General features: G+C 60.6%; 6 non-coding genes across 6 annotated transcripts; all 6 read right to left on the reverse strand.

The window, feature by feature from the left end:
* Positions 1 to 2,687: 2,687 nt before the first annotated feature.
* On the reverse strand, positions 2,688 to 2,769 carry TRNAL-AAG (transfer RNA leucine (anticodon AAG)). Its single transcript has one exon. It is a non-coding gene; the product is annotated as a tRNA-Leu (tRNA).
* Positions 2,770 to 3,120: 351 nt separating this feature from the next.
* On the reverse strand, positions 3,121 to 3,193 carry TRNAM-CAU (transfer RNA methionine (anticodon CAU)). Its single transcript has one exon. It is a non-coding gene; the product is annotated as a tRNA-Met (tRNA).
* Positions 3,194 to 7,851: 4,658 nt separating this feature from the next.
* On the reverse strand, positions 7,852 to 7,924 carry TRNAM-CAU (transfer RNA methionine (anticodon CAU)). The gene has a single exon. It is a non-coding gene; the product is annotated as a tRNA-Met (tRNA).
* An 8,954-nt stretch (positions 7,925 to 16,878) lies between these two features.
* Positions 16,879 to 16,960, reverse strand: TRNAL-AAG (transfer RNA leucine (anticodon AAG)). The gene has a single exon. It is a non-coding gene; the product is annotated as a tRNA-Leu (tRNA).
* Positions 16,961 to 17,311: 351 nt separating this feature from the next.
* TRNAM-CAU (transfer RNA methionine (anticodon CAU)) lies at positions 17,312 to 17,384 on the reverse strand. The gene has a single exon. It is a non-coding gene; the product is annotated as a tRNA-Met (tRNA).
* A 4,224-nt stretch (positions 17,385 to 21,608) lies between these two features.
* Positions 21,609 to 21,690, reverse strand: TRNAL-AAG (transfer RNA leucine (anticodon AAG)). The gene has a single exon. It is a non-coding gene; the product is annotated as a tRNA-Leu (tRNA).
* Positions 21,691 to 23,750: the final 2,060 nt, after the last annotated feature.

Raw genomic sequence — 23,750 nt, forward strand, 5'->3', positions numbered from 1 at the left:
GGCAAGACATCCGGGAATACAGCTTCAGCCCCCAAACCTGGAGCGTGGGGGCTGAGGAGGTGGCAACGTGGGCTTTGGGGCCCAGGCTGCCAAAGAGGCTGGAGCCAGAACCTGGCCCTCAGCCCGGTGGGGCCCCACGCCCTGCGGCGCGCTGGCCAGCCCGCCTTCTCCTGACGGGGCCGGGGAGGTGGGGGCGGCTCGCTCTCAGCACGGGCCCTTGACTTGCAATGCGTTTCCGGCCCTTGCTCGCCATGGGCCGAGAGGGCATTTGGCCAAAAATGGAGGGAGCGGAGAGAGCGAATCGGTCTCGTGACCTCAAACGCCAGAGGCTTGCATGGGGTTGACCTGGTGCCTGAAAGGTCCCATACGAATGCATGGGGTTGACATTGTGCCTGGAAGTCCCCACTGGCTTGCATGGGGTTGACCTGGTGCCTGGAAGACCCCATAGGAATGCACAGGGTTGACTGTCTGCCTACAAGTCCCCATAGACTTGCATGGGGTTGAGCTGGTGCCCGAAAGGCCCCATAACAATGTCTGGGGATGACATTGTGCCTGGAAGTCCCCATAAGCTTACACGGGCTTGACCGAGAGCCTCAAGGTCCCCTTAGGCTTGCATGAGGTTGGCCTGGGGGCTCAAGGTCCCCATAGCAATGTATGGGGTTGACATTGTGCTGGCAAGTCCCCATAGCAGTGCATGGGGTAGACCTGGTGCCTGAAAGTCCCCTTAGGAACACATGGGGTTGACATTCTGCCTGAAAGTCCCCATTGGCTTCCATGGGGTTGACCTGGTGCCTCAAAGTCCCCTTAGGAATACATGGGGTTGACATTCCGCCTGCAAGTCCCCATAGGAGTGATTGGGGTTGATCTGGTGCCTGGAAGTCACCTTTGGAATACAGGGGGGTGACATTCTGCCTGAAACTCCCCTTTGGCTTCCATGGGGTTGACCTGGTGCCTGAAAGACCCCTTAGGAATACACGGGGTTGACATTGTGCCTGAAAGTCCCCTTTGGCTTCCATGGGGTTGACCTGGTGCCTCAAAGTCCGCTTAGGAATACACGGGGTTGACATTGTGCCTGCAAGTCCCCATTGGCTTGCATGGGGCTGACCTGGTGCCTCAAAGTCCCCTTAGGAATACATGGGGTTGACATTCTGCCTGAAAGTCCCCATTGGCTTCCATGGGGTTGACCTGGTGCCTGAAAGTCCCCTTAGGAATGCAAGGGGTTGACATTGGGACTGAAAGTGCCCTTTGGCTTCCATGGGGTTGACCTGGTGCCTCAAAGACCGCTTAGGAATACACGGGGTTGACATCCTGCCTGCAAGTCCCCATTGGCTACCATGGGGTTGACCTGGTGCCTCCAAGTCCCCTTAGGAATACATGGGGTTGACATTCTGCCTGAAAGTCCCCATTGGCTTCCATGGGGTTGACCTGGTGCCTGGACGTCCCCTTAGGAATACATGGGGTTGACATTGTGACTCAAAGTCCCCTTTGGCTTCCATGGGGCTGACCTGGTGCCTCAAAGTCCCCTTAGGAATACATGGGGTTGACATTCTGCCTGCAAGTCCCCATTGGCTACCATGGGGTTGACCTGGTGCCTCAAAGTCCCCTTAGGAATACACGGGGTTAACATTCTGCCTGTAAATCCCCATAGGAGTGATTGGGGTTGATCTGGTGCCTGGAAGTCACCTTTGGAATACATGGGGGTGACATTCTGCCTGAAACTCCCCTTTGGCTTCCATGGGGTTGACCTGGTGCCTCAAAGTCCCCTTAGGAATACATGGGGTTGACATTCTGCCTGCAAGTCCCCATAGGAGTGATTGGGGTTGACCTGGTGCCTGGAAGTCAGCTTTGGAATACATGGGGATGACATTCTGCCTGTAACTCCCCTTTGGCTTCCATGGGGTTGACCTGGTGCCTGAAAGACCCCTTAGGAATACATGGGGTTGACACTGTGCCTGAAAGTCCCCTTTGGCTTCCATGGGGTTGACCTGGTGCCTCAAAGTCCCTTTAGGAATACATGGGGTTGACCTTGTGCCTGAAAGTCCCCTTTGGCTTCCATAAGGTTGACCTGGTGCCACAAATTCCTACCGCCCAGGATTTCCCTGCCAAGCAAATACAGAGGGTGCGGTCGGGCAACAATAAACACAGCACCCGCACAACCACCCGGGGCTTAAGCCTCCAAAAACTGGCCCTCCCACCCAGGCTCCGTCTTTCCCTGCCCCCGCCGCCACCGCCCTGCTTCCCTACTTCCGCCTGCCCAACATTTGCTCCAGGTCCCGGCCTGCTACCCACCTTCCTCTCCCCAGCCATCCTAGTATCTAGAGGCCCCTACTCCCAGGCTTTTCACATCTGCTCCGCCTCCTTCGAGGCGACCGCCATTTCCCTCCTTGCCGTATCACACTGCTCCTCTTGGTCCTGCCTCCTGCAGGCACCCAGGTCGCCCTGGTCCTGCTCACCACTGTGTATGGGGCAGTCGCGAAGCTGGTCTCTTGGGACCAGGGGCAAGAAGGGCTGGAGCAGCCCCCCCAACTTGGGGGCAAGGGCTCCGGAAAGCAGGGGCAGAATGAGCAGAGTCGAGGCTTCAGCAGCCTAAGGGGGACCTTTGGGCAGAGCGCGAGCTGCGGGGGAACAAGGCCGTAGCAAGGGGAGCTTCGGGAGGCCCAAGTGCCACCTGCACGCTGCAAAATCTGTGGCAGCGGTGGGATTCGAACCCACGCCCCCGCAGAGACTGGAGCCTTAATCCAGCGCCTTGGACCGCTCGGCCACGCTCCCCCAGGCTGGGCCACTTTCTCTGCGGGGCGCCCAAGCACCTGCTTCGGCCTGGCTGCTTTTCCTCCGCCACCTCCCGCACCTGACACCGCACCAGCCCAGCAGAAAAGAAACAGGGACTGGGGCTGCCACTAGTGACCGGGCTGGGCATGGCCCTCAGCGTTCATGGTGTGCGCTACCTTGGGCAAAGCCGGCCCAGGAAGAGCATCGCCAGCGCCACCCGCGCGGACACACCAGGCGCCTGCCTCCTGGCCAGCACCGGGAAGAAAAGGCAGCGGGGGGCCAAGCTTAGGCGACTGGAGCCTGCCCCGGGTGGCAGGCAAGGCGCCTGGCTCAGGCAGCAAGAGGCAAGCCTGCCTTCTCTGAGGCTCGAACTCAGGACCTCCAGATTATGAGACTGACGCGCTGCCGGCTGCGCTAAGAAGGCCCGGCTGGCTCAGCCCCCTGGTCCCGCACCACCACCGGGAGCCCTCACCTCCGGCCCACCGGGGTCCGTCGGCCAGGTCTAGGGCAAGGGACCCGGACGGGAAAACAATAGCAGCTCTCCAGCTCGGAAGGCGATTGCCATTCTCTCTCTCAGGGGCGCTCTCCTTCCCCACAAGAACCCAACCGGATTATTGGGCGGCAGTTAGCTCTGCGAACCAGCCCTGTGAGCTCGGGGCACCAGCTGCTGGTCTTTTGCAACAAACAGCTCTGTTCAGGTCATGGGTCTGAAAAGACAGGAAGCAAAAGCCCTCCACCTCCATTCGACTTCCCCCTGGGGCCAGGGAAAGTGAGGCAGGGCTCAACATGAAGAGAGGAGGCACACCCCCAGCCACACACAACGCGAAGGGTGCTACGGGCTGCTCAGGACTGGGCTGGCCCTGTTGAGGATGCAGCCTGGGGCATTTCTCCCGTCAGGCACAATACTCGTGGGCACCAGTGGACCGCCGTGCTGGAGTGATGCACAGTCCTACTCCGTGGTCCCAGATCCTGAAAACATATTGCCTGGAGGCAGAACCCGCTGTCAAAGGCTGCTGTCAGAGGCTCAGAAGAGGGGCGCGGGCAGAAGAAAGGAAGGGGCGCCCTTCCACCTGGGCTCTGCAGGTATCTGTGGCGGGCGGTTGCATGGCCACCAGGAAGAGCGCTGGCTCGGGTTTTGGCCTGCGTGGGGAGCCTGCGGGAAGGCGTGGGCTGGGAGGAGGAGAAAGGAAGCACTGCTCCTCACTGTGCGAGGTGCTGGCTTCCTGTCAGAGAGGCAAGAGGGTGTCGGGGCAGAAGGGCAGCCTGCCAGCCCCAGCAGAGTGGCGCAGCGGGAGCGTGCTGGGCCCATAACCCAGAGGTCGATGGATCGAAACCATCCTCTGCTATGTTTCCCCCCTGCTTGCCTTTTGCTTCCCCTACCTGATTCCCGCCCCTCCAAGTGGCTTTGTCCTTGACATGCCTGAGAGTGGGGCTCTCCGGCCTCCTTCCCCAAAGGCGGTGGGGAGCGTGCTCACGGAACTTTGCAAGGGAAGGCCGGTGGGCTCTCCTCCAGTGACAGTCCTGCCGAGGGAGTGGGGGCGGGGCAGCTGCGGCAGCCCCGGGGCAGCTGTGGCCTCGGAGGGAAGGGAGGAGAAGGTGCTCAGAAGCAGAGAAGAGCCCGCCAGGAATGGGACCGAGTGACCTGGGCACCAGGCACCACAGCGCAAGCAAAGGAAGCCAACGCGGTTGCCAGGCCGTGAAGGCATCTTCCTCCCCCCTGCCTCCTAGTTTGGGGACCAAAGAAAGAAGGGGTTGAGCACCTGTGTCTGTGTTGGAGGCGGGAGGGAGAGGGAAGGATCGCAGGAGGATTTGGGCGACTGGGTCTAGGAGGAGCCCGAGAACGTGGCGGCCGCTACTCAGGAAAGGCCAGCAGAGCAGGGAGGCTGGCTGCAAAGGAAGGGCCTGGGAGAAGGCGGCCTGCCAAGAGCTGTGACCGCAGCCCCGAGGGGTCCTCCTACCTGGGCAAGACATCCGGGAATACAGCTTCAGCCCCCAAACCTGGAGCGTGGGGGCTGAGGAGGTGGCAACGTGGGCTTTGGGGCCCAGGCTGCCAAAGAGGCTGGAGCCAGAACCTGGCCCTCAGCCCGGTGGGGCCCCACGCCCTGCGGCGCGCTGGCCAGCCCGCCTTCTCCTGACGGGGCCGGGGAGGTGGGGGCGGCTCGCTCTCAGCACGGGCCCTTGACTTGCAATGCGTTTCCGGCCCTTGCTCGCCATGGGCCGAGAGGGCATTTGGCCAAAAATGGAGGGAGCGGAGACAGCGAATCGGTCTCGTGACCTCAAACGCCAGAGGCTTGCATGGGGTTGACCTGGTGCCTGAAAGGTCCCATACGAATGCATGGGGTTGACATTGTGCCTGGAAGTCCCCACTGGCTTGCATGGGGTTGACCTGGTGCCTGGAAGACCCCATAGGAATGCACAGGGTTGACTGTCTGCCTACAAGTCCCCATAGACTTGCATGGGGTTGAGCTGGTGCCCGAAAGGCCCCATAACAATGTCTGGGGATGACATTGTGCCTGGAAGTCCCCATAAGCTTACACGGGCTTGACCGAGAGCCTCAAGGTCCCCTTAGGCTTGCATGAGGTTGGCCTGGGGGCTCAAGGTCCCCATAGCAATGTATGGGGTTGACATTGTGCTGGCAAGTCCCCATAGCAGTGCATGGGGTAGACCTGGTGCCTGAAAGTCCCCTTAGGAACACATGGGGTTGACATTCTGCCTGAAAGTCCCCATTGGCTTCCATGGGGTTGACCTGGTGCCTCAAAGTCCCCTTAGGAATACATGGGGTTGACATTCCGCCTGCAAGTCCCCATAGGAGTGATTGGGGTTGATCTGGTGCCTGGAAGTCACCTTTGGAATACAGGGGGGTGACATTCTGCCTGAAACTCCCCTTTGGCTTCCATGGGGTTGACCTGGTGCCTGAAAGACCCCTTAGGAATACACGGGGTTGACATTGTGCCTGAAAGTCCCCTTTGGCTTCCATGGGGTTGACCTGGTGCCTCAAAGTCCGCTTAGGAATACACGGGGTTGACATTGTGCCTGCAAGTCCCCATTGGCTTGCATGGGGCTGACCTGGTGCCTCAAAGTCCCCTTAGGAATACATGGGGTTGACATTCTGCCTGAAAGTCCCCATTGGCTTCCATGGGGTTGACCTGGTGCCTGAAAGTCCCCTTAGGAATGCAAGGGGTTGACATTGGGACTGAAAGTGCCCTTTGGCTTCCATGGGGTTGACCTGGTGCCTCAAAGACCGCTTAGGAATACACGGGGTTGACATCCTGCCTGCAAGTCCCCATTGGCTACCATGGGGTTGACCTGGTGCCTCCAAGTCCCCTTAGGAATACATGGGGTTGACATTCTGCCTGAAAGTCCCCATTGGCTTCCATGGGGTTGACCTGGTGCCTGGACGTCCCCTTAGGAATACATGGGGTTGACATTGTGACTCAAAGTCCCCTTTGGCTTCCATGGGGCTGACCTGGTGCCTCAAAGTCCCCTTAGGAATACATGGGGTTGACATTCTGCCTGCAAGTCCCCATTGGCTACCATGGGGTTGACCTGGTGCCTCAAAGTCCCCTTAGGAATACACGGGGTTAACATTCTGCCTGTAAATCCCCATAGGAGTGATTGGGGTTGATCTGGTGCCTGGAAGTCACCTTTGGAATACATGGGGGTGACATTCTGCCTGAAACTCCCCTTTGGCTTCCATGGGGTTGACCTGGTGCCTCAAAGTCCCCTTAGGAATACATGGGGTTGACATTCTGCCTGCAAGTCCCCATAGGAGTGATTGGGGTTGACCTGGTGCCTGGAAGTCAGCTTTGGAATACATGGGGATGACATTCTGCCTGTAACTCCCCTTTGGCTTCCATGGGGTTGACCTGGTGCCTGAAAGACCCCTTAGGAATACATGGGGTTGACACTGTGCCTGAAAGTCCCCTTTGGCTTCCATGGGGTTGACTGGTGCCTCAAAGTCCCTTTAGGAATACATGGGGTTGACCTTGTGCCTGAAAGTCCCCTTTGGCTTCCATAAGGTTGACCTGGTGCCACAAATTCCTACCGCCCAGGATTTCCCTGCCAAGCAAATACAGAGGGTGCGGTCGGGCAACAATAAACACAGCACCCGCACAACCACCCGGGGCTTAAGCCTCCAAAAACTGGCCCTCCCACCCAGGCTCCGTCTTTCCCTGCCCCCGCCGCCACCGCCCTGCTTCCCTACTTCCGCCTGCCCAACATTTGCTCCAGGTCCCGGCCTGCTACCCACCTTCCTCTCCCCAGCCATCCTAGTATCTAGAGGCCCCTACTCCCAGGCTTTTCACATCTGCTCCGCCTCCTTCGAGGCGACCGCCATTTCCCTCCTTGCCGTATCACACTGCTCCTCTTGGTCCTGCCTCCTGCAGGCACCCAGGTCGCCCTGGTCCTGCTCACCACTGTGTATGGGGCAGTCGCGAAGCTGGTCTCTTGGGACCAGGGGCAAGAAGGGCTGGAGCAGCCCCCCCAACTTGGGGGCAAGGGCTCCGGAAAGCAGGGGCAGAATGAGCAGAGTCGAGGCTTCAGCAGCCTAAGGGGGACCTTTGGGCAGAGCGCGAGCTGCGGGGGAACAAGGCCGTAGCAAGGGGAGCTTCGGGAGGCCCAAGTGCCACCTGCACGCTGCAAAATCTGTGGCAGCGGGTGGGATTCGAACCCACGCCCCCGCAGAGACTGGAGCCTTAATCCAGCGCCTTGGACCGCTCGGCCACGCTCCCCCAGGCTGGGCCACTTTCTCTGCGGGGCGCCCAAGCACCTGCTTCGGCCTGGCTGCTTTTCCTCCGCCACCTCCCGCACCTGACACCGCACCAGCCCAGCAGAAAAGAAACAGGGACTGGGGCTGCCACTAGTGACCGGGCTGGGCATGGCCCTCAGCGTTCATGGTGTGCGCTACCTTGGGCAAAGCCGGCCCAGGAAGAGCATCGCCAGCGCCACCCGCGCGGACACACCAGGCGCCTGCCTCCTGGCCAGCACCGGGAAGAAAAGGCAGCGGGGGGGCCAAGCTTAGGCGACTGGAGCCTGCCCCGGGTGGCAGGCAAGGCGCCTGGCTCAGGCAGCAAGAGGCAAGCCTGCCTTCTCTGAGGCTCGAACTCAGGACCTCCAGATTATGAGACTGACGCGCTGCCGGCTGCGCTAAGAAGGCCCGGCTGGCTCAGCCCCCTGGTCCCGCACCACCACCGGGAGCCCTCACCTCCGGCCCACCGGGGTCCGTCGGCCAGGTCTAGGGCAAGGGACCCGGACGGGAAAACAATAGCAGCTCTCCAGCTCGGAAGGCGATTGCCATTCTCTCTCTCAGGGGCGCTCTCCTTCCCCACAAGAACCCAACCGGATTATTGGGCGGCAGTTAGCTCTGCGAACCAGCCCTGTGAGCTCGGGGCACCAGCTGCTGGTCTTTTGCAACAAACAGCTCTGTTCAGGTCATGGGTCTGAAAAGACAGGAAGCAAAAGCCCTCCACCTCCATTCGACTTCCCCCTGGGGCCAGGGAAAGTGAGGCAGGGCTCAACATGAAGAGAGGAGGCACACCCCCAGCCACACACAACGCGAAGGGTGCTACGGGCTGCTCAGGACTGGGCTGGCCCTGTTGAGGATGCAGCCTGGGGCATTTCTCCCGTCAGGCACAATACTCGTGGGCACCAGTGGACCGCCGTGCTGGAGTGATGCACAGTCCTACTCCGTGGTCCCAGATCCTGAAAACATATTGCCTGGAGGCAGAACCCGCTGTCAAAGGCTGCTGTCAGAGGCTCAGAAGAGGGGCGCGGGCAGAAGAAAGGAAGGGGCGCCCTTCCACCTGGGCTCTGCAGGTATCTGTGGCGGGCGGTTGCATGGCCACCAGGAAGAGCGCTGGCTCGGGTTTTGGCCTGCGTGGGGAGCCTGCGGGAAGGCGTGGGCTGGGAGGAGGAGAAAGGAAGCACTGCTCCTCACTGTGCGAGGTGCTGGCTTCCTGTCAGAGAGGCAAGAGGGTGTCGGGGCAGAAGGGCAGCCTGCCAGCCCCAGCAGAGTGGCGCAGCGGGAGCGTGCTGGGCCCATAACCCAGAGGTCGATGGATCGAAACCATCCTCTGCTATGTTTCCCCCCTGCTTGCCTTTTGCTTCCCCTACCTGATTCCCGCCCCTCCAAGTGGCTTTGTCCTTGACATGCCTGAGAGTGGGGCTCTCCGGCCTCCTTCCCCAAAGGCGGTGGGGAGCGTGCTCACGGAACTTTGCAAGGGAAGGCCGGTGGGCTCTCCTCCAGTGACAGTCCTGCCGAGGGAGTGGGGGCGGGGCAGCTGCGGCAGCCCCGGGGCAGCTGTGGCCTCGGAGGGAAGGGAGGAGAAGGTGCTCAGAAGCAGAGAAGAGCCCGCCAGGAATGGGACCGAGTGACCTGGGCACCAGGCACCACAGCGCAAGCAAAGGAAGCCAACGCGGTTGCCAGGCCGTGAAGGCATCTTCCTCCCCCCTGCCTCCTAGTTTGGGGACCAAAGAAAGAAGGGGTTGAGCACCTGTGTCTGTGTTGGAGGCGGGAGGGAGAGGGAAGGATCGCAGGAGGATTTGGGCGACTGGGTCTAGGAGGAGCCCGAGAACGTGGCGGCCGCTACTCAGGAAAGGCCAGCAGAGCAGGGAGGCTGGCTGCAAAGGAAGGGCCTGGGAGAAGGCGGCCTGCCAAGAGCTGTGACCGCAGCCCCGAGGGGTCCTCCTACCTGGGCAAGACATCCGGGAATACAGCTTCAGCCCCCAAACCTGGAGCGTGGGGGCTGAGGAGGTGGCAACGTGGGCTTTGGGGCCCAGGCTGCCAAAGAGGCTGGAGCCAGAACCTGGCCCTCAGCCCGGTGGGGCCCCACGCCCTGCGGCGCGCTGGCCAGCCCGCCTTCTCCTGACGGGGCCGGGGAGGTGGGGGCGGCTCGCTCTCAGCACGGGCCCTTGACTTGCAATGCGTTTCCGGCCCTTGCTCGCCATGGGCCGAGAGGGCATTTGGCCAAAAATGGAGGGAGCGGAGACAGCGAATCGGTCTCGTGACCTCAAACGCCAGAGGCTTGCATGGGGTTGACCTGGTGCCTGAAAGGTCCCATACGAATGCATGGGGTTGACATTGTGCCTGGAAGTCCCCACTGGCTTGCATGGGGTTGACCTGGTGCCTGGAAGACCCCATAGGAATGCACAGGGTTGACTGTCTGCCTACAAGTCCCCATAGACTTGCATGGGGTTGAGCTGGTGCCCGAAAGGCCCCATAACAATGTCTGGGGATGACATTGTGCCTGGAAGTCCCCATAAGCTTACACGGGCTTGACCGAGAGCCTCAAGGTCCCCTTAGGCTTGCATGAGGTTGGCCTGGGGGCTCAAGGTCCCCATAGCAATGTATGGGGTTGACATTGTGCTGGCAAGTCCCCATAGCAGTGCATGGGGTAGACCTGGTGCCTGAAAGTCCCCTTAGGAACACATGGGGTTGACATTCTGCCTGAAAGTCCCCATTGGCTTCCATGGGGTTGACCTGGTGCCTCAAAGTCCCCTTAGGAATACATGGGGTTGACATTCCGCCTGCAAGTCCCCATAGGAGTGATTGGGGTTGATCTGGTGCCTGGAAGTCACCTTTGGAATACAGGGGGGTGACATTCTGCCTGAAACTCCCCTTTGGCTTCCATGGGGTTGACCTGGTGCCTGAAAGACCCCTTAGGAATACACGGGGTTGACATTGTGCCTGAAAGTCCCCTTTGGCTTCCATGGGGTTGACCTGGTGCCTCAAAGTCCGCTTAGGAATACACGGGGTTGACATTGTGCCTGCAAGTCCCCATTGGCTTGCATGGGGCTGACCTGGTGCCTCAAAGTCCCCTTAGGAATACATGGGGTTGACATTCTGCCTGAAAGTCCCCATTGGCTTCCATGGGGTTGACCTGGTGCCTGAAAGTCCCCTTAGGAATGCAAGGGGTTGACATTGGGACTGAAAGTGCCCTTTGGCTTCCATGGGGTTGACCTGGTGCCTCAAAGACCGCTTAGGAATACACGGGGTTGACATCCTGCCTGCAAGTCCCCATTGGCTACCATGGGGTTGACCTGGTGCCTCCAAGTCCCCTTAGGAATACATGGGGTTGACATTCTGCCTGAAAGTCCCCATTGGCTTCCATGGGGTTGACCTGGTGCCTGGACGTCCCCTTAGGAATACATGGGGTTGACATTGTGACTCAAAGTCCCCTTTGGCTTCCATGGGGCTGACCTGGTGCCTCAAAGTCCCCTTAGGAATACATGGGGTTGACATTCTGCCTGCAAGTCCCCATTGGCTACCATGGGGTTGACCTGGTGCCTCAAAGTCCCCTTAGGAATACACGGGGTTAACATTCTGCCTGTAAATCCCCATAGGAGTGATTGGGGTTGATCTGGTGCCTGGAAGTCACCTTTGGAATACATGGGGGTGACATTCTGCCTGAAACTCCCCTTTGGCTTCCATGGGGTTGACCTGGTGCCTCAAAGTCCCCTTAGGAATACATGGGGTTGACATTCTGCCTGCAAGTCCCCATAGGAGTGATTGGGGTTGACCTGGTGCCTGGAAGTCAGCTTTGGAATACATGGGGATGACATTCTGCCTGTAACTCCCCTTTGGCTTCCATGGGGTTGACCTGGTGCCTGAAAGACCCCTTAGGAATACATGGGGTTGACACTGTGCCTGAAAGTCCCCTTTGGCTTCCATGGGGTTGACCTGGTGCCTCAAAGTCCCTTTAGGAATACATGGGGTTGACCTTGTGCCTGAAAGTCCCCTTTGGCTTCCATAAGGTTGACCTGGTGCCACAAATTCCTACCGCCCAGGATTTCCCTGCCAAGCAAATACAGAGGGTGCGGTCGGGCAACAATAAACACAGCACCCGCACAACCACCCGGGGCTTAAGCCTCCAAAAACTGGCCCTCCCACCCAGGCTCCGTCTTTCCCTGCCCCCGCCGCCACCGCCCTGCTTCCCTACTTCCGCCTGCCCAACATTTGCTCCAGGTCCCGGCCTGCTACCCACCTTCCTCTCCCCAGCCATCCTAGTATCTAGAGGCCCCTACTCCCAGGCTTTTCACATCTGCTCCGCCTCCTTCGAGGCGACCGCCATTTCCCTCCTTGCCGTATCACACTGCTCCTCTTGGTCCTGCCTCCTGCAGGCACCCAGGTCGCCCTGGTCCTGCTCACCACTGTGTATGGGGCAGTCGCGAAGCTGGTCTCTTGGGACCAGGGGCAAGAAGGGCTGGAGCAGCCCCCCCAACTTGGGGGCAAGGGCTCCGGAAAGCAGGGGCAGAATGAGCAGAGTCAAGGCTTCAGCAGCCTAAGGGGGACCTTTGGGCAGAGCGCGAGCTGCGGGGGAACAAGGCCGTAGCAAGGGGAGCTTCGGGAGGCCCAAGTGCCACCTGCACGCTGCAAAATCTGTGGCAGCGGTGGGATTCGAACCCACGCCCCCGCAGAGACTGGAGCCTTAATCCAGCGCCTTGGACCGCTTGGCCACGCTCCCCCAGGCTGGGCCACTTTCTCTGCGGGGCGCCCAAGCACCTGCTTCGGCCTGGCTGCTTTTCCTCCGCCACCTCCCGCACCTGACACCGCACCAGCCCAGCAGAAAAGAAGCAGGGACTGGGGCTGCCACTAGTGACCGGGCTGGGCATGGCCCTCAGCGTTCATGGTGTGCGCTACCTTGGGCAAAGCCGGCCCAGGAAGAGCATCGCCAGCGCCACCCGCGCGGACACACCAGGCGCCTGCCTCCTGGCCAGCACCGGGAAGAAAAGGCAGCGGGGGGCCACGCTTAGGCGACTGGAGCCTGCCCCGGGTGGCAGGCAAGGCGCCTGGCTCAGGCAGCAAGAGGCAAGCCTGCCTTCTCTGAGGCTCGAACTCAGGACCTCCAGATTATGAGACTGACGCGCTGCCGTCTGCGCTAAGAAGGCCCGGCTGGCTCAGCCCCCTGGTCCCGCACCACCACCGGGAGCCCTCACCTCCGGCCCACCGGGGTCCGTCGGCCAGGTCTAGGGCAAGGGACCCGGACGGGAAAACAATAGCAGCTCTCCAGCTCGGAAGGCGATTGCCATTCTCTCTCTCAGGGGCGCTCTCCTTCCCCACAAGAACCCAACCGGATTATTGGGCGGCAGTTAGCTCTGCGAACCAGCCCTGTGAGCTCGGGGCACCAGCTGCTGGTCTTTTGCAACAAACAGCTCTGTTCAGGTCATGGGTCTGAAAAGACAGGAAGCAAAAGCCCTCCACCTCCATTCGACTTCCCCCTGGGGCCAGGGAAAGTGAGGCAGGGCTCAACATGAAGAGAGGAGGCACACCCCCAGCTACACACAACGCGAAGGGTGCTACGGGCTGCTCAGGACTGGGCTGGCCCTGTTGAGGATGCAGCCTGGGGCATTTCTCCCGTCAGGCACAATACTCGTGGGCACCAGTGGACCGCCGTGCTGGAGTGATGCACAGTCCTACTCCGTGGTCCCAGATCCTGAAAACATATTGCCTGGAGGCAGAACCCGCTGTCAAAGGCTGCTGTCAGAGGCTCAGAAGAGGGGCGCGGGCAGAAGAAAGGAAGGGGCGCCCTTCCACCTGGGCTCTGCAGGTATCTGTGGCGGGCGGTTGCATGGCCACCAGGAAGAGCGCTGGCTCGGGTTTTGGCCTGCGTGGGGAGCCTGCGGGAAGGCGTGGGCTGGGAGGAGGAGAAAGGAAGCACTGCTCCTCACTGTGCGAGGTGCTGGCTTCCTGTCAGAGAGGCAAGAGGGTGTCGGGGCAGAAGGGCAGCCTGCCAGCCCCAGCAGAGTGGCGCAGCGGGAGCGTGCTGGGCCCATAACCCAGAGGTCGATGGATCGAAACCATCCTCTGCTATGTTTCCCCCCTGCTTGCCTTTTGCTTCCCCTACCTGATTCCCGCCCCTCCAAGTGGCTTTGTCCTTGACATGCCTGAGAGTGGGGCTCTCCGGCCTCCTTCCCCAAAGGCGGTGGGGAGCGTGCTCACGGAACTTTGCAAGGGAAGGCCGGTGGGCTCTCCTCCAGTGACAGTCCTGCCGAGGGAGTGGGGGCGGGGCAGCTGCGGCAGCCCCGGGGCAGCTGTGGCCTCGGAGGGAAGGGAGGAGAAGGTGCTCAGAAGCAGAGAAGAGCCCGCCAGGAATGGGACCGAGTGACCTGGGCACCAGGCACCACAGCGCAAGCAAAGGAAGCCAACGCGGTTGCCAGGCCGTGAAGGCATCTTCCTCCCCCCTGCCTCCTAGTTTGGGGACCAAAGAAAGAAGGGGTTGAGCACCTGTGTCTGTGTTGGAGGCGGGAGGGAGAGGGAAGGATCGCAGGAGGATTTGGGGGACTGGGTCTAGGAGGAGCCCGAGAACGTGGCGGCCGCTACTCAGGAAAGGCCAGCAGAGCAGGGAGGCTGGCTGCAAAGGAAGGGCCTGGGAGAAGGCGGCCTGCCAAGAGCTGTGACCGCAGCCCCGAGGGGTCCTCCTACCTGGGCAAGACATCCGGGAATACAGCTTCAGCCCCCAAACCTGGAGCGTGGGGGCTGAGGAGGTGGCAACGTGGGCTTTGGGGCCCAGGCTGCCAAAGAGGCTGGAGCCAGAACCTGGCCCTCAGCCCGGTGGGGCCCCACGCCCTGCGGCGCGCTGGCCAGCCCGCCTTCTCCTGACGGGGCCGGGGAGGTGGGGGCGGCTCGCTCTCAGCACGGGCCCTTGACTTGCAATGCGTTTCCGGCCCTTGCTCGCCATGGGCCGAGAGGGCATTTGGCCAAAAATGGAGGGAGCGGAGAGAGCGAATCGGTCTCGTGACCTCAAACGCCAGAGGCTTGCATGGGGTTGACCTGGTGCCTGAAAGGTCCCATACGAATGCATGGGGTTGACATTGTGCCTGGAAGTCCCCACTGGCTTGCATGGGGTTGACCTGGTGCCTGGAAGACCCCATAGGAATGCACAGGGTTGACTGTCTGCCTACAAGTCCCCATAGACTTGCATGGGGTTGAGCTGGTGCCCGAAAGGCCCCATAACAATGTCTGGGGATGACATTGTGCCTGGAAGTCCCCATAAGCTTACACGGGCTTGACCGAGAGCCTCAAGGTCCCCTTAGGCTTGCATGAGGTTGGCCTGGGGGCTCAAGGTCCCCATAGCAATGTATGGGGTTGACATTGTGCTGGCAAGTCCCCATAGCAGTGCATGGGGTAGACCTGGTGCCTGAAAGTCCCCTTAGGAACACATGGGGTTGACATTCTGCCTGAAAGTCCCCATTGGCTTCCATGGGGTTGACCTGGTGCCTCAAAGTCCCCTTAGGAATACATGGGGTTGACATTCCGCCTGCAAGTCCCCATAGGAGTGATTGGGGTTGATCTGGTGCCTGGAAGTCACCTTTGGAATACAGGGGGGTGACATTCTGCCTGAAACTCCCCTTTGGCTTCCATGGGGTTGACCTGGTGCCTGAAAGACCCCTTAGGAATACACGGGGTTGACATTGTGCCTCAAAGTCCCCTTTGGCTTCCATGGGGTTGACCTGGTGCCTCAAAGTCCGCTTAGGAATACACGGGGTTGACATTGTGCCTGCAAGTCCCCATTGGCTTGCATGGGGCTGACCTGGTGCCTCAAAGTCCCCTTAGGAATACATGGGGTTGACATTCTGCCTGAAAGTCCCCATTGGCTTCCATGGGGTTGACCTGGTGCCTGAAAGTCCCCTTAGGAATGCAAGGGGTTGACATTGGGACTGAAAGTGCCCTTTGGCTTCCATGGGGTTGACCTGGTGCCTCAAAGACCGCTTAGGAATACACGGGGTTGACATCCTGCCTGCAAGTCCCCATTGGCTACCATGGGGTTGACCTGGTGCCTCCAAGTCCCCTTAGGAATACATGGGGTTGACATTCTGCCTGAAAGTCCCCATTGGCTTCCATGGGGTTGACCTGGTGCCTGGACGTCCCCTTAGGAATACATGGGGTTGACATTGTGACTCAAAGTCCCCTTTGGCTTCCATGGGGCTGACCTGGTGCCTCAAAGTCCCCTTAGGAATACATGGGGTTGACATTCTGCCTGCAAGTCCCCATTGGCTACCATGGGGTTGACCTGGTGCCTCAAAGTCCCCTTAGGAATACACGGGGTTAACATTCTGCCTGTAAATCCCCATAGGAGTGATTGGGGTTGATCTGGTGCCTGGAAGTCACCTTTGGAATACATGGGGGTGACATTCTGCCTGAAACTCCCCTTTGGCTTCCATGGGGTTGACCTGGTGCCTCAAAGTCCCCTTAGGAATACATGGGGTTGACATTCTGCCTGCAAGTCCCCATAGGAGTGATTGGGGTTGACCTGGTGCCTGGAAGTCAGCTTTGGAATACATGGGGATGACATTCTGCCTGTAACTCCCCTTTGGCTTCCATGGGGTTGACCTGGTGCCTGAAAGACCCCTTAGGAATACATGGGGTTGACACTGTGCCTGAAAGTCCCCTTTGGCTTCCATGGGGTTGACCTGGTGCCTCAAAGTCCCTTTAGGAATACATGGGGTTGACCTTGTGCCTGAAAGTCCCCTTTGGCTTCCATAAGGTTGACCTGGTGCCACAAATTCCTACCGCCCAGGATTTCCCTGCCAAGCAAATACAGAGGGTGCGGTCGGGCAACAATAAACACAGCACCCGCACAACCACCCGGGGCTTAAGCCTCCAAAAACTGGCCCTCCCACCCAGGCTCCGTCTTTCCCTGCCCCCGCCGCCACCGCCCTGCTTCCCTACTTCCGCCTGCCCAACATTTGCTCCAGGTCCCGGCCTGCTACCCACCTTCCTCTCCCCAGCCATCCTAGTATCTAGAGGCCCCTACTCCCAGGCTTTTCACATCTGCTCCGCCTCCTTCGAGGCGACCGCCATTTCCCTCCTTGCCGTATCACACTGCTCCTCTTGGTCCTGCCTCCTGCAGGCACCCAGGTCGCCCTGGTCCTGCTCACCACTGTGTATGGGGCAGTCGCGAAGCTGGTCTCTTGGGACCAGGGGCAAGAAGGGCTGGAGCAGCCCCCCCAACTTGGGGGCAAGGGCTCCGGAAAGCAGGGGCAGAATGAGCAGAGTCAAGGCTTCAGCAGCCTAAGGGGGACCTTTGGGCAGAGCGCGAGCTGCGGGGGAACAAGGCCGTAGCAAGGGGAGCTTCGGGAGGCCCAAGTGCCACCTGCACGCTGCAAAATCTGTGGCAGCGGTGGGATTCGAACCCACGCCCCCGCAGAGACTGGAGCCTTAATCCAGCGCCTTGGACCGCTCGGCCACGCTCCCCCAGGCTGGGCCACTTTCTCTGCGGGGCGCCCAAGCACCTGCTTCGGCCTGGCTGCTTTTCCTCCGCCACCTCCCGCACCTGACACCGCACCAGCCCAGCAGAAAAGAAACAGGGACTGGGGCTGCCACTAGTGACCGGGCTGGGCATGGCCCTCAGCGTTCATGGTGTGCGCTACCTTGGGCAAAGCCGGCCCAGGAAGAGCATCGCCAGCGCCACCCGCGCGGACACACCAGGCGCCTGCCTCCTGGCCAGCACCGGGAAGAAAAGGCAGCGGGGGGCCAAGCTTAGGCGACTGGAGCCTGCCCCGGGTGGCAGGCAAGGCGCCTGGCTCAGGCAGCAAGAGGCAAGCCTGCCTTCTCTGAGGCTCGAACTCAGGACCTCCAGATTATGAGACTGACGCGCTGCCGGCTGCGCTAAGAAGGCCCGGCTGGCTCAGCCCCCTGGTCCCGCACCACCACCGGGAGCCCTCACCTCCGGCCCACCGGGGTCCGTCGGCCAGGTCTAGGGCAAGGGACCCGGACGGGAAAACAATAGCAGCTCTCCAGCTCGGAAGGCGATTGCCATTCTCTCTCTCAGGGGCGCTCTCCTTCCCCACAAGAACCCAACCGGATTATTGGGCGGCAGTTAGCTCTGCGAACCAGCCCTGTGAGCTCGGGGCACCAGCTGCTGGTCTTTTGCAACAAACAGCTCTGTTCAGGTCATGGGTCTGAAAAGACAGGAAGCAAAAGCCCTCCACCTCCATTCGACTTCCCCCTGGGGCCAGGGAAAGTGAGGCAGGGCTCAACATGAAGAGAGGAGGCACACCCCCAGCCACACACAACGCGAAGGGTGCTACGGGCTGCTCAGGACTGGGCTGGCCCTGTTGAGGATGCAGCCTGGGGCATTTCTCCCGTCAGGCACAATACTCGTGGGCACCAGTGGACCGCCGTGCTGGAGTGATGCACAGTCCTACTCCGTGGTCCCAGATCCTGAAAACATATTGCCTGGAGGCAGAACCCGCTGTCAAAGGCTGCTGTCAGAGGCTCAGAAGAGGGGCGCGGGCAGAAGAAAGGAAGGGGCGCCCTTCCACCTGGGCTCTGCAGGTATCTGTGGCGGGCGGTTGCATGGCCACCAGGAAGAGCGCTGGCTCGGGTTTTGGCCTGCGTGGGGAGCCTGCGGGAAGGCGTGGGCTGGGAGGAGGAGAAAGGAAGCACTGCTCCTCACTGTGCGAGGTGCTGGCTTCCTGTCAGAGAGGCAAGAGGGTGTCGGGGCAGAAGGGCAGCCTGCCAGCCCCAGCAGAGTGGCGCAGCGGGAGCGTGCTGGGCCCATAACCCAGAGGTCGATGGATCGAAACCATCCTCTGCTATGTTTCCCCCCTGCTTGCCTTTTGCTTCCCCTACCTGATTCCCGCCCCTCCAAGTGGCTTTGTCCTTGACATGCCTGAGAGTGGGGCTCTCCGGCCTCCTTCCCCAAAGGCGGTGGGGAGCGTGCTCACGGAACTTTGCAAGGGAAGGCCGGTGGGCTCTCCTCCAGTGACAGTCCTGCCGAGGGAGTGGGGGCGGGGCAGCTGCGGCAGCCCCGGGGCAGCTGTGGCCTCGGAGGGAAGGGAGGAGAAGGTGCTCAGAAGCAGAGAAGAGCCCGCCAGGAATGGGACCGAGTGACCTGGGCACCAGGCACCACAGCGCAAGCAAAGGAAGCCAACGCGGTTGCCAGGCCGTGAAGGCATCTTCCTCCCCCCTGCCTCCTAGTTTGGGGACCAAAGAAAGAAGGGGTTGAGCACCTGTGTCTGTGTTGGAGGCGGGAGGGAGAGGGAAGGATCGCAGGAGGATTTGGGCGACTGGGTCTAGGAGGAGCCCGAGAACGTGGCGGCCGCTACTCAGGAAAGGCCAGCAGAGCAGGGAGGCTGGCTGCAAAGGAAGGGCCTGGGAGAAGGCGGCCTGCCAAGAGCTGTGACCGCAGCCCCGAGGGGTCCTCCTACCTGGGCAAGACATCCGGGAATACAGCTTCAGCCCCCAAACCTGGAGCGTGGGGGCTGAGGAGGTGGCAACGTGGGCTTTGGGGCCCAGGCTGCCAAAGAGGCTGGAGCCAGAACCTGGCCCTCAGCCCGGTGGGGCCCCACGCCCTGCGGCGCGCTGGCCAGCCCGCCTTCTCCTGACGGGGCCGGGGAGGTGGGGGCGGCTCGCTCTCAGCACGGGCCCTTGACTTGCAATGCGTTTCCGGCCCTTGCTCGCCATGGGCCGAGAGGGCATTTGGCCAAAAATGGAGGGAGCGGAGACAGCGAATCGGTCTCGTGACCTCAAACGCCAGAGGCTTGCATGGGGTTGACCTGGTGCCTGAAAGGTCCCATACGAATGCATGGGGTTGACATTGTGCCTGGAAGTCCCCACTGGCTTGCATGGGGTTGACCTGGTGCCTGGAAGACCCCATAGGAATGCACAGGGTTGACTGTCTGCCTACAAGTCCCCATAGACTTGCATGGGGTTGAGCTGGTGCCCGAAAGGCCCCATAACAATGTCTGGGGATGACATTGTGCCTGGAAGTCCCCATAAGCTTACACGGGCTTGACCGAGAGCCTCAAGGTCCCCTTAGGCTTGCATGAGGTTGGCCTGGGGGCTCAAGGTCCCCATAGCAATGTATGGGGTTGACATTGTGCTGGCAAGTCCCCATAGCAGTGCATGGGGTAGACCTGGTGCCTGAAAGTCCCCTTAGGAACACATGGGGTTGACATTCTGCCTGAAAGTCCCCATTGGCTTCCATGGGGTTGACCTGGTGCCTCAAAGTCCCCTTAGGAATACATGGGGTTGACATTCCGCCTGCAAGTCCCCATAGGAGTGATTGGGGTTGATCTGGTGCCTGGAAGTCACCTTTGGAATACAGGGGGGTGACATTCTGCCTGAAACTCCCCTTTGGCTTCCATGGGGTTGACCTGGTGCCTGAAAGACCCCTTAGGAATACACGGGGTTGACATTGTGCCTGAAAGTCCCCTTTGGCTTCCATGGGGTTGACCTGGTGCCTCAAAGTCCGCTTAGGAATACACGGGGTTGACATTGTGCCTGCAAGTCCCCATTGGCTTGCATGGGGCTGACCTGGTGCCTCAAAGTCCCCTTAGGAATACATGGGGTTGACATTCTGCCTGAAAGTCCCCATTGGCTTCCATGGGGTTGACCTGGTGCCTGAAAGTCCCCTTAGGAATGCAAGGGGTTGACATTGGGACTGAAAGTGCCCTTTGGCTTCCATGGGGTTGACCTGGTGCCTCAAAGTCCGCTTAGGAATACACGGGGTTGACATCCTGCCTGCAAGTCCCCATTGGCTACCATGGGGTTGACCTGGTGCCTCCAAGTCCCCTTAGGAATACATGGGGTTGACATTCTGCCTGAAAGTCCCCATTGGCTTCCATGGGGTTGACCTGGTGCCTGGACGTCCCCTTAGGAATACATGGGGTTGACATTGTGACTCAAAGTCCCCTTTGGCTTCCATGGGGCTGACCTGGTGCCTCAAAGTCCCCTTAGGAATACATGGGGTTGACATTCTGCCTGCAAGTCCCCATTGGCTACCATGGGGTTGACCTGGTGCCTCAAAGTCCCCTTAGGAATACACGGGGTTAACATTCTGCCTGTAAATCCCCATAGGAGTGATTGGGGTTGATCTGGTGCCTGGAAGTCACCTTTGGAATACATGGGGGTGACATTCTGCCTGAAACTTCCCTTTGGCTTCCATGGGGTTGACCTGGTGCCTCAAAGTCCCCTTAGGAATACATGGGGTTGACATTCTGCCTGCAAGTCCCCATAGGAGTGATTGGGGTTGACCTGGTGCCTGGAAGTCAGCTTTGGAATACATGGGGATGACATTCTGCCTGTAACTCCCCTTTGGCTTCCATGGGATTGACCTGGTGCCTGAAAGACCCCTTAGGAATACATGGGGTTGACACTGTGCCTGAAAGTCCCCTTTGGCTTCCATGGGGTTGACCTGGTGCCTCAAAGTCCCTTTAGGAATACATGGGGTTGACCTTGTGCCTGAAAGTCCCCTTTGGCTTCCATAAGGTTGACCTGGTGCCACAAATTCCTACCGCCCAGGATTTCCCTGCCAAGCAAATACAGAGGGTGCGGTCGGGCAACAATAAACACAGCACCCGCACAACCACCCGGGGCTTAAGCCTCCAAAAACTGGCCCTCCCACCCAGGCTCCGTCTTTCCGTGCCCCCGCCGCCACCGCCCTGCTTCCCTACTTCCGCCTGCCCAACATTTGCTCCAGGTCCCGGCCTGCTACCCACCTTCCTCTCCCCAGCCATCCTAGTATCTAGAGGCCCCTACTCCCAGGCTTTTCACATCTGCTCCGCCTCCTTCGAGGCGACCGCCATTTCCCTCCTTGCCGTATCACACTGCTCCTCTTGGTCCTGCCTCCTGCAGGCACCCAGGTCGCCCTGGTCCTGCTCACCACTGTGTATGGGGCAGTCGCGAAGCTGGTCTCTTGGGACCAGGGGCAAGAAGGGCTGGAGCAGCCCCCCCAACTTGGGGGCAAGGGCTCCAGAAAGCAGGGGCAGAATGAGCAGAGTCGAGGCTTCAGCAGCCTAAGGGGGACCTTTGGGCAGAGGGCGAGCTGCGAGGGAACAAGGCCGTAGCAAGGGGAGCTTCGGGAGGCCCAAGTGCCACCTGCACGCTGCAAAATCTGTGGCAGCGGTGGGATTCGAACCCACGCCCCCGCAGAGACTGGAGCCTTAATCCAGCGCCTTGGACCGCTCGGCCACGCTCCCCCAGGCTGGGCCACTTTCTCTGCGGGGCGCCCAAGCACCTGCTTCGGCCTGGCTGCTTTTCCTCCGCCACCTCCCGCACCTGACACCGCACCAGCCCAGCAGAAAAGAAGCAGGGACTGGGGCTGCCACTAGTGACCGGGCTGGGCATGGCCCTCAGCGTTCATGGTGTGCGCTACCTTGGGCAAAGCCGGCCCAGGAAGAGCATCGCCAGCGCCACCCGCGCGGACACACCAGGCGCCTGCCTCCTGGCCAGCACCGGGAAGAAAAGGCAGCGGGGGGCCAAGCTTAGGCGACTGGAGCCTGCCCCGGGTGGCAGGCAAGGCGCCTGGCTCAGGCAGCAAGAGGCAAGCCTGCCTTCTCTGAGGCTCGAACTCAGGACCTCCAGATTATGAGACTGACGCGCTGCCGTCTGCGCTAAGAAGGCCCGGCTGGCTCAGCCCCCTGGTCCCGCACCACCACCGGGTTCCCTCACCTCCGGCCCACCGGGGTCCGTCGGCCAGGTCTAGGGCAAGGGACCCGGACGGGAAAACAATAGCAGCTCTCCAGCTCGGAAGGCGATTGCCATTCTCTCTCTCAGGGGCGCTCTCCTTCCCCACAAGAAGCCAACCGGATTATTGGGCGGCAGTTAGCTCTGCGAACCAGCCCTGTGAGCTCGGGGCACCAGCTGCTGGTCTTTTGCAACAAACAGCTCTGTTCAGGTCATGGGTCTGAAAAGACAGGAAGCAAAAGCCCTCCACCTCCATTCGACTTCCCCCTGGGGCCAGGGAAAGTGAGGCAGGGCTCAACATGAAGAGAGGAGGCACACCCCCAGCCACACACAACGCGAAGGGTGCTACGGGCTGCTCAGGACTGGGCTGGCCCTGTTGAGGATGCAGCCTGGGGCATTTCTCCCGTCAGGCACAATACTCGTGGGCACCAGTGGACCGCCGTGCTGGAGTGATGCACAGTCCTACTCCGTGGTCCCAGATCCTGAAAACATATTGCCTGGAGGCAGAACCCGCTGTCAAAGGCTGCTGTCAGAGGCTCAGAAGAGGGGCGCGGGCAGAAGAAAGGAAGGGGCGCCCTTCCACCTGGGCTCTGCAGGTATCTGTGGCGGGCGGTTGCATGGCCACCAGGAAGAGCGCTGGCTCGGGTTTTGGCCTGCGTGGGGAGCCTGCGGGAAGGCGTGGGCTGGGAGGAGGAGAAAGGAAGCACTGCTCCTCACTGTGCGAGGTGCTGGCTTCCTGTCAGAGAGGCAAGAGGGTGTCGGGGCAGAAGGGCAGCCTGCCAGCCCCAGCAGAGTGGCGCAGCGGGAGCGTGCTGGGCCCATAACCCAGAGGTCGATGGATCGAAACCATCCTCTGCTATGTTTCCCCCCTGCTTGCCTTTTGCTTCCCCTACCTGATTCCCGCCCCTCCAAGTGGCTTTGTCCTTGACATGCCTGAGAGTGGGGCTCTCCGGCCTCCTTCCCCAAAGGCGGTGGGGAGCGTGCTCACGGAACTTTGCAAGGGAAGGCCGGTGGGCTCTCCTCCAGTGACAGTCCTGCCGAGGGAGTGGGGGCGGGGCAGCTGCGGCAGCCCCGGGGCAGCTGTGGCCTCGGAGGGAAGGGAGGAGAAGGTGCTCAGAAGCAGAGAAGAGCCCGCCAGGAATGGGACCGAGTGACCTGGGCACCAGGCACCACAGCGCAAGCAAAGGAAGCCAACGCGGTTGCCAGGCCGTGAAGGCATCTTCCTCCCCCCTGCCTCCTAGTTTGGGGACCAAAGAAAGAAGGGGTTGAGCACCTGTGTCTGTGTTGGAGGCGGGAGGGAGAGGGAAGGATCGCAGGAGGATTTGGGGGACTGGGTCTAGGAGGAGCCCGAGAACGTGGCGGCCGCTACTCAGGAAAGGCCAGCAGAGCAGGGAGGCTGGCTGCAAAGGAAGGGCCTGGGAGAAGGCGGCCTGCCAAGAGCTGTGACCGCAGCCCCGAGGGGTCCTCCTACCTGGGCAAGACATCCGGGAATACAGCTTCAGCCCCCAAACCTGGAGCGTGGGGGCTGAGGAGGTGGCAACGTGGGCTTTGGGGCCCAGGCTGCCAAAGAGGC

Source organism: Alligator mississippiensis, chromosome 4 (genome assembly GCF_030867095.1).
Source record: "Alligator mississippiensis isolate rAllMis1 chromosome 4, rAllMis1, whole genome shotgun sequence".
Lineage (NCBI taxonomy): Eukaryota > Metazoa > Chordata > Crocodylia > Alligatoridae > Alligator > Alligator mississippiensis.